Raw genomic sequence first — 9,743 nt, 5'->3', positions numbered from 1 at the left:
AAATTACAAAGACTCTCAAAGTGCAGAGCAACCCAGACGCACGGAGCACAGCTTGAGTCATGGCAGCTGTGATTTCAGATGGCACTGCTGACCACAGGAACAGCAGCACCATGGCGGCGGCAGAGGAGCAGACACCCAAAGAGTAAGAGCAGCAGATCCAGAACCAGCCCAACCACTGTGACCAAAGGAATTTCTCCAAAACGCCAAAAACTTACACAATAGAAAGTCTTGTCCACTAGTGTCGTAGGGAAAGTTTAAATATGCACATATAAAACTGACTGTGTGCAGTTGAAAAGAAAAGCTGTATAGAAATGGTAATAACATAGCTGGGCGGTGGTGGCGCACACCTTTAATCCCAGCACTCGGGAGGCAGAGGCAGGCGGATCTCTGTGAGTTCAAGGCCAGCCTGGTCTCCAAAGCGAGTGTCAGGAAAGGCACAAAGCTACACAGAGCTTCTGAAAAACCAAAAGAAATGGTAATAACTGAAAGTATAAAGAAAAAGTCTACAGAATGGAAAATTTATTAGCAAACATTAGCAATAATAAATACCCAGATTTTAACAAGAAGCAAAAAACTGCAAAGCAAACATCATCAAGAAATAAATCTAAAAAAGTGACAATACACAAAAGCTTTGACATACCACACATACAAATAGCACATGATCCACATGTTCAGTCATGAAGAAAATATTCATCTAATGTACACTAGGATCTCTCTGAACAGTCACTGTCCACACTCAAGGTCCTAAACAATAACACTGAGAAAAATGCAGGAGGAAGAACACAGAGACAGTCTCAGTGTGAATCCAACTCACTGCAGCCACCAGGCAAGACAGTGTGCAGCTTCCTGAACAACCAAACGAGAAGAAAGAAAGCCTAGGGAAGATACTACTCAAGGAATGAAATAAATTGCAAACTATCAATAATATAGAAATTCAGAAACGGGAAAAGAAACACAACAGAGAAAAATTAAAACAAAATAGTGTGTTTGCATTTTCCTTCAGTGATTTCTGGGAATATATCTGTCTAAAATGCCCCAAACCAAGGATGAAAATAGGATACAGCTTCAAAAGAAAAGGAGAAAACAACCTAAAATCAAAATATGTACTTTCTGTAAAAGTACTTACTTCAAATATAAGAATACAAAGTGCAGGCTGGAGATATGGCTCAGTGGTTAAGGGCACTGGCTACTCTTCCAAAGGTCCTGAGTTCAATTCCTAGCAACTACATGGTGTCTCACAGCCATCTGTAATGAGATCTGACACCCTCTTCTGGCCAGTAGGCAAACATGCAGACAGAACACTGTATATATAATAAATAAATAAATCTTAAAAAAAGAAAATACAAAATAAAAAAAAGAATACAAAGTGCTAAGAATGAAGGAATTTTATATTTTAATTTAATTTAATTTATTTTTTCATTTTTCTTTAAGAAATTTTCTACTCACTCCACATACTATCCACCAGACCCGACCCCCCCCCCCCCCCCCCCCCCCGTCCTTGCTCCTCCCATCAGCCAGCCCTCTTTCCCAAGCCACCCCACATCCCCACATCCGCTAAATTGAAGTCTCCCATGGGGAGTCAGCAGAGCCCAACACACTGAGCCTAAGCAGGTTCAAGCCCCTTCCCACTGCACCAAGGCTCTGCAAGCTGTCACACCCCAGGCACTGGATTCCAGAAGTCTGCCCATTGACCAGGGACAGATCCTGATCCCCCTGCCAAGGGTGCACCACCAAACAGTTTGAGCCAAACAACTGTCTTCTGTATCCAGAGGGTCTAGTCAGGCCCATGGGGGCTCCACAGCCACCAGTCCACAGTTCATGGGCTTCCACTAGCGTGGCCGGTCATTTCTGCACATCCTCCCATCATGATCTCCACGTCTCTTGAATGCAATATCTCTCTCCTCTCTCTCATCAATTGGATTCCCGGAGCTCAGCCTGGTACCTAGCCAGAGATCTCTGTGTCTGCCTCCATCAATCACTGGACAAAGGCTCTATGATGACAGCTAGGTTATTTGCTAGGCTGGTCACCAGAGTAGACTGGTCCAGGCACCCTCTGGACCACTGCCAGCAGACCAAGGTGGGGTCAACCTTGTGGATTCCTCAGCACCCTGCCTCTTCCTAGTCCAATGATATCCTCATCTATCATGGTATCTCCCTCCCTGCCCTCCCACTCTGTCCCTGTTCCAGCTTGACCCTCCCATTTCCTTATGTTCTCATACCCCACTCCTCACCCTCTGCCACTCCCCACACACCCAGTCCACTCATGTAGATCTCATCCACTTCTCATGAAGGAATTTTTAAAAAGATTTTCTGTGAAGACAGTTGGTCATAATTATGGTAGGTAACAGGAAAAGCTCCATCTATAAATATATAAAACAAAAATATTAACAAAAGATCAAATGGTACATTTCTAGAAAGCTACATGATCAACTTGAATGAATTGTATAAAATAGCTTCCAAATACATGAAGACATGAATGACAGAATTGTAGGAATAGACTGTGGTGCAGGGAAGCTTCAAGGTCCATCACTGAGAGAGAGAACCATGAACAGCAAGCACAGAAAACCAATAGTGACTAGCAGGTCTCTGGAGACTCATCCACACAACAACAGAAGATGCCCAGTCTTCTCAAACTTCAATCAGCATGCTACACTGTCTTAAAAATAGAACAAGTTGTAATAATAATAATAAAAAATAGAACAAGTCTTCAAACCTAGAAAAACATCAATGTTTAAAAGTGTCATCCAAGCTGGGCAGTGGTGGCGCATGCCTTTAATCTCAGCACTTGGGAGGCAGAGGCAGGCGGATCTCTGTGAGTTCGAGGCCAGCCTGGTCTCCAAAGCTAGTCCAGGACAGGCTCCAAAGCTACAGAAAAACCCTGTCTTGAAAAACCAAACAACAACAACAAAAAAAGAGTGTCTTCCAGCATGAAATTTGCAGGCAAATGGATGAAACTAGAAAAAACCTCTGGAGTGAGGTAACCCAAACCAAGATGGACAAATATGGTATGTACTCACTCATAAGTGGATTCTAGATATAAAACAAAGAACAATCAGACTGCAACCCACAGAACCATAAGGCGATATATATGGCATGGGGGACCCTAGGATGACTGTTTCTTATAATAAGATTTGGTTTTACTCAATTACTGAGCAACCCTCAATGAAACATTACACTATTAAGGTAAGAATTTATACTGTATCAAGCTGATAATAGAAAAATAAATTAATTAATTAATCTAAAAAAAGTGTCTTCTCTGGGCTGGAGAGATGGCTCAGAAGTTAAGAGCACTGACTGTTCTTCCAGAGGTCATGAGTTCAATTCCCAGCAACCACATGGTGGCTCACAACATCTGTAATGGGATTTGGTGCCCTCTTCTGGCCTGCAGGCACACATGCAGGCAAAACACTGTATACAAACTAACTAACTAACTAAATCTTAAGGAAGGAAGGAAGGAAGGAAGGAAGGGAGGGAGGGAGGGAGGGAGGGAGGGAGGAAAGAAAAGGTGTCTTCTCCAAGAACCTTCAATGCTGACATCATCAGTAGATAGAAAGGTAAATACACAAAAGACATGTGAATACTCACTCCCTGACAGCATGTTCTCATCCAAACATGTGAAGAAATGCAAAAGGATGTTTATGTTCTAGAAAGATTCTAAGTAATTTGTAACAAGATCTTATTGGCATTCTTTTACAGAGAGAAAAATCTTCCTAAAATTTATAAAATTGTGAGAAACCACAATGATTAAAAAATTCTGAAAGAAGGCTCAAACCCAGCAGAAATTTCAAAATATATGAAAATTGTAGTGATCCAAGCTGTGGAATATTGAAAACAGACAACAGGGAATACCAATGAGAAGACAACATAGATGCAGTTTAATACTTACTTAATACTTAGTAGCAGAGCTATTAAGCAAATTTTATCACAATCCTGTTGGCATTATATTAGGAAATAGAGAAAATAACCCTAAAGATGCAGAATCTGAAGGAACTGCAAGATGCTCAATTAACTCTGTGTGCAGGACAAACCAAGAGGCTTCAATAGTTCTAACTAAATACTATCCAAAACTATAGTAATGAAACCACTTAGTATTGGTACAAAATCACAACCAGCAATGTGAATGAAAGATGGACAGCATCACTCCCATTAAGAGTCAAAAAAATATTTGCCTTTGAGTCAAACACCTTCAAAGGATAATCCTGAGATTTTTCTCAGCAGAATTCTCTAGAATAATTTATCATGAAATAGAATGTGGCAAAACCAACTTCATGTCCTATTTCTACTGTCACTGGAGCCCTTCCTTCCCCATCTCTTCACCCCTTCCTCAGACCCTCTAACACACCTGGATCCTTTGCTACTGTCTCCTCTCTCTTCTGCATCCAGGGCTCTTTGTTCTGATTCACAGGTGAGCAGGACTGACTGAGCAATGTGAACCCTGCACAGGAGGAAAAGATTCTTCAGAAATCACCTGAAACTTTTCATGGAACAAAAATAAAAGATGCTAACACCTGCCAAAATAATAAACTTGAAGGAGAAAGACAATATCAAGAAAAATGTCTCTCTTTCTCTGAGGATGTCACGTTACTCTCTGAGATGTGAGACTCATTCACACACAGCTGACATACATGCAGAGTAGTTTTCTCAGGAACCCTAGGAAGGAGCAAGGGAGACGCAAGAAAACCATTCTCACCATCAGACAGCGGCACTTCTCCAACAGATCTCTGCAAAACCCCTGTGAGCAGGGTCTAGGCATTCCCACTCCTCCCACACGAAGTACACAGTCACAGCACTGAATGTCAACAAATTCGGGAATAAAAAAGGACAGTTTGGCCACGTGTGCATGGGTAGAGTGCTTTTCTTCAATCAAGGAGACGTTTCCCTGATACAGGTGAATGCTCATAATTACTCAGATTCCTTCTAAAAGTTTGATTCAATCTATAATGAGTGTTCTAACTATAAAATATGGTGGTCAGATATACTCTCACTGCACTCACATTGGGCCTGCCTGGGCCAAAGATGTTAACCTGAGAACACAGCATTAGAAGACACAATTCTGAATACTGTATTTAAATCCTAGACTGCACATATCTCAGATGGAAGATTAACAGAGAGTAAAAAGGTTTGCTAAATGCTTACACCATATCCGGGGCACTCTGTAAAATACATGGTCTGTTTAGTCATATCTGCACTGGTTCCTCATGTGATTATTGATCCCTGGTTACTGGGGATCATTAGCCACAGATGTAATAAATCAGATCAGGCCAAATTAATTCCAGGTTTAATCTGAGCAGAACAAAGCAACCCGCAGGTGACTCTCAAGAAGGCAGAAGAGGAATCACAATAGCACATGGAAGGTTTGGCATCCAGGTCTTGAGACGCCTGTAGGCCTGGTCTTGAGCAGCCCTGGCAGGCTTTTTTTGGGGCGGAGTCCGGGCAGAGAGAGAGGTGGGGTTTCCATCTAACCAATCATTATCTACAAAGCTCTCTGATGATGCCTTGTCTCAGGGGAAAAGGCCCCACAAGGGTGAAACAGGGGACTTAGAAAGCATAGATGAATTTAAATTCTAAGAGCCCTGGAATTGCCGTAATAGTAAAGAGAACCCTGTTTGCAAACAACAGATTATGCAGATGCTCTACCAGATGAAGAATTATTTTGTGACAGAATAGTCTGGGAACAGTAAGATAAGTAGGGAAAAAAATCACCTTAAGACCCACTTGATGGGATCTCAAAGTTCCCGACAATGTAGCGATATCAACAACAGAATACTGAAGGCTGTGTCTGTAAGGATAAAGCGGTGGAAAATGCGGTAGCTCTGGAGGCTGTCCGAGATGGGCCTCTAAGAGAACATGCCACTTGCAACAGGTTTAGGAAGAGGTGTATTGGGGAAGGAGGATAAGCAAAGGAGCGAGAGGCCGTCTCTGCATGGGGACATGAGAGAGGGAGACAGACAGATGTTGAACAGGTAAGAGAGCAAGCTAGGAGCGCAGAGAACTGTGATGGACGACCACTTTTGAGGGGTGCGCCTGGAGCACAGGGAAGCACCCAGTTGGTAGTGATGGAAATGGCCGCATCTGGCCGCAGGTGGTGATGTAAGCTGCCACCGCCTCCTCCACCAACTTGAGTGGACCAACTGGAGCCGACAGTGTCCTTCTGAGCACCTCCGCGGGCACACCCGGTCCTTCCCTCCCGCGTCCCAGCCCCGCAGCTCCTCTGACCTGGGAGGTTCCAGGGCCGCCGGGCTGCGGTTCCCGCCACTGCGCTGTGACTGTGACTTTCCCAGGCCGCCCGCGCGGAGACTGCGGCTCCGGGAGATTTCAGGTCCCTGAAAACAGGCCAGGTAATCCTTACCTAGGTCCAGAACACGAGGCTCCTAGAGTCAACAGGGAATGCTGGAAGTTCCTGTCCCTTCAGCCTGGTTCCTGGTTCGGCTCCTCCTGGCCCCGCCCATACACCCCCTCTTCCGGTTATGAGCTCCTCTAAACCCGCCTATCCCGGGCTCTTTTTCAGATTACCCATACACATCAAATCAAGTTTAATCAAATCAAACAAAACCCAAAAACCTAGTGGAGCGTGGCCAGCTGACCCCACTTTATCTCACCACTCAGCGTGCTAGAGGAACATTTAACTCTGTTACTTGCTTCTAACCTGGTCTGCCTAGTGAGTTTCTAATGAGCAACAGCCATATAATAAGCCTGAATTCAATTCCCAGAAACCACATGGTGGCTCACAACCATCTGTAATGAGATCTGGCGCCTTCTTCTGGCATGCAGGCATGTATGCAAACAGAACACTGTATACATAATAAATAGATAAATCTGGTAATAATAATAATAAACAAACAAACAAAACAAACAGAAATGAAATAGCCACAAATACTTTTGAGAAAATGGCACAAGGAAGCTTTATTGAAACTCCTGGAGGGAATGTGAACTAGTACAAATAAGAGGAAATCTAATTGGAAGGTGTAGAAACCAGAATAAATGACCATATATATTTACGTCCAAAGGTGAAGTATAAAAGACTGTCTCAACACCTATAGTCATATCCATGTAAGACATTAAGTTTTACGTTCTGAGAGAAGGCATATGATTATGTTAATATATTCATAACAGCCATGTGGAAAATTTTCATATTGCCTCATTATCAAAGATTTGAAAACTCAGGGAATAGGAAGAAGCTTAGCATAATGGAATATAGAAGCCACAATCCTAAATCTAACACTTTACTAAAATGTGAAAAGATGGAAGGAGTCCAGACACCTCAAAACAGAGATATAGGTATCCACTCTGTCCAAATTAATTCAACATAGTGAATCAATTGTTACTTAGTTTTAAGAAAAAATAAACTCCATTTAAAAGCATTAATGGAGGTAAGACAGAAACTTATTGAAAAGTGTAAGAAACATAAAACTGAGCATCAATAATTATAAATATTCTATGAGAAAGCTCAAAAAAGAGACCATGGTAGACAGGTTTAGAAGAATCAGTTAACCAGAAGAGGAGGTATATTGGGTGAGGCCAGGAGCAGCCAATCCAGGAACCAGGCTGAATTTACAGGAAATTCGCATTCTAAGGTGTACTTTGGGAGCCACGTGGTATAGAACTGGGTGAGGAAGACCCGGCCCGGATTCTGGACCTGAAATCCCCCGGAGCCGCAGTCTCCGCGCGGGCGGCCTGGGAAAGTCACAGTCACAGCGCAGTGGCGGGAACCGCAGCCCGGCGGCCCTGGAACCTCCCAGGTCAGAGGAGCTGCGGGGCTGGGACGCGGGAGGGAAGGACGGGGTGCCCGCGGAGGTGCCCAGAAGACACAGCTTCCAAAACTCGGTTGTGGATATCGCTCTTCTTTCGATGGTGATTCGGAAAACTATGAAGTGGGTCTTATTTATTTCTTTATTTATTTTCACTTATCTTACGGTTGCCAGACTATTCTGTAATAAAATAATCGCCCCGCCCCCCCAAAAAAAGTAAAAATAAATTTTTTTTTTAAAAAACCCAAAACAAAGACAAAACAAAAAACTGGTAGAGCATTTGCATTCTCTGTTGTTCACGAACAGAGTTCGTTGCTATTGTGGCAGTTCCAAAGCTCACGGACTTAGAATTCATCCCTGCCTTCTAACTCCTGTTTTATCACTTGCCTAAGAGAGTGTGGCCCTTGCCCCGAGACTAGGCATCCCCATAGAGATTTGTAGATAACAATCACATGAAGAACCAGTGCAAATATGATTAAACAGAAAATACATTTTATGGAGTACCAGAGATATGGTCATAAACATTTAGCAAATTTTAACTCGAAAGTGGTGTGTGTGTGTGTGTGTGTGTGTGTGTGTGTGTGTGTAATTTCAGTGTTTGTTGACATTCAGTGCTGAGTGTGGACTTCTGTAGGAGGGGTGGGAATGCCTGTTCTCTGCTCACAGGGATTTTTGCACAGATCTCCTGTTGGAGAACTGCAGCAGTCCAGATTCTCAGGGTGAGAATGGTTTTCTTGCAGTCTCCCTTGCTCCTGCTGAGAGTTCCTGGGAAAAGTTCTCTGCATGTGTGTGAGCTGTGTGTGAATGAGTCTCACATCTCAGAGAATAAAGTGAAATCCTCAGAGAAAAACTTTTTTTAAAAAATCTTTTCTCTTTCATGTTTATCCTTTTGACTGGTTTAGCATCTTTTGGTTTTTGCTCCATGAAAAGTTCCAGGTGCTTTCTGAAGAATCCCTTCCCATATACAACTCTCACACTGCTCAGTCAGTCCTGCTCAGCTGTGAATGGGAACAAAGAGCCGTGGATGCAGAAGAGAGAGGAGACAGTAGCAAAGGATCCAGGTGTGTTAGAGGGTCTGAGAAGGGGTGAAGACATGGGGAAGGGCTCCAGGGACAGTACAAAGAGGACATGAAGTTGGTTTTGCCACACTCTATTTCATTCCAAATGATTCTAGAGAAGTCCAGGGAGAATAATCTCAAGATTGTCTTATTGTAGGTGTTTGAAGACTGTGTATGAAAGTGTTAATACTCAGAGGCAGATATAATTTTATTTGACTTTGCACCGGAGTGATGCTGTCGCTCTTCCATTCACATCGCTGGTTGTGTTTTTATACCAGAATTAAGTTGCCTCATTACTATAATTTTATGTGGTGTTTAGTTAGAACCGCTGCAGCCTGTTGGGTTTTCCTACACACTGACTTTCTAGTGCATCCTTTTGTCCCTTCAGGCTCTGTTTCTTTTAATTTGTCTATTTCCCAATATAATGTCAGTAAGATTTTGTCGAGATTTAATATCTCTGCCAAGTACTGAACTCCATTGTCTTCCCTTTGATATCCCATGTTGTCTGTCTTTAACACTCCACAGTTTGAGTGCCTATAATTTTTGTATGTTTGGAATTACCTCTGGGTTTGATCCTTCTTTCATAATTTTTAAAGCCATTGTGGTTTCTCACAATTTTACACATTTTATTAAGATTTTTTCTATTTATATAGAAGAATGCCTGTCAGATCCTGGTACAGACTACTTAGAATCTTTCTAGAACATAAACAACCTTTTACATTTTCACATACTTTAATGAGAACATGCTATTTGTGAGTCATATTCACATTATTTTTGTATTCTACTTTCCATCTACTAATGATGTCAGCATTCAAGATTCATGGAGAAGACACTTTTAAATATTGCTCTTTACTGGGTGTGAAGACTTGTTCTATTTTTTTAGACATAGCCACATTGGAGCATCTTGACTGAAGTTTGAGAATGGGCATCTTCTGCT

Source organism: Onychomys torridus, unplaced genomic scaffold (genome assembly GCF_903995425.1).
Source record: "Onychomys torridus unplaced genomic scaffold, mOncTor1.1, whole genome shotgun sequence".
Classification (NCBI taxonomy): Eukaryota; Metazoa; Chordata; class Mammalia; order Rodentia; family Cricetidae; genus Onychomys; species Onychomys torridus.
The sequence above is the reverse complement of the archived record's forward strand: the minus strand, read 5'-3'. Positions refer to the sequence as shown.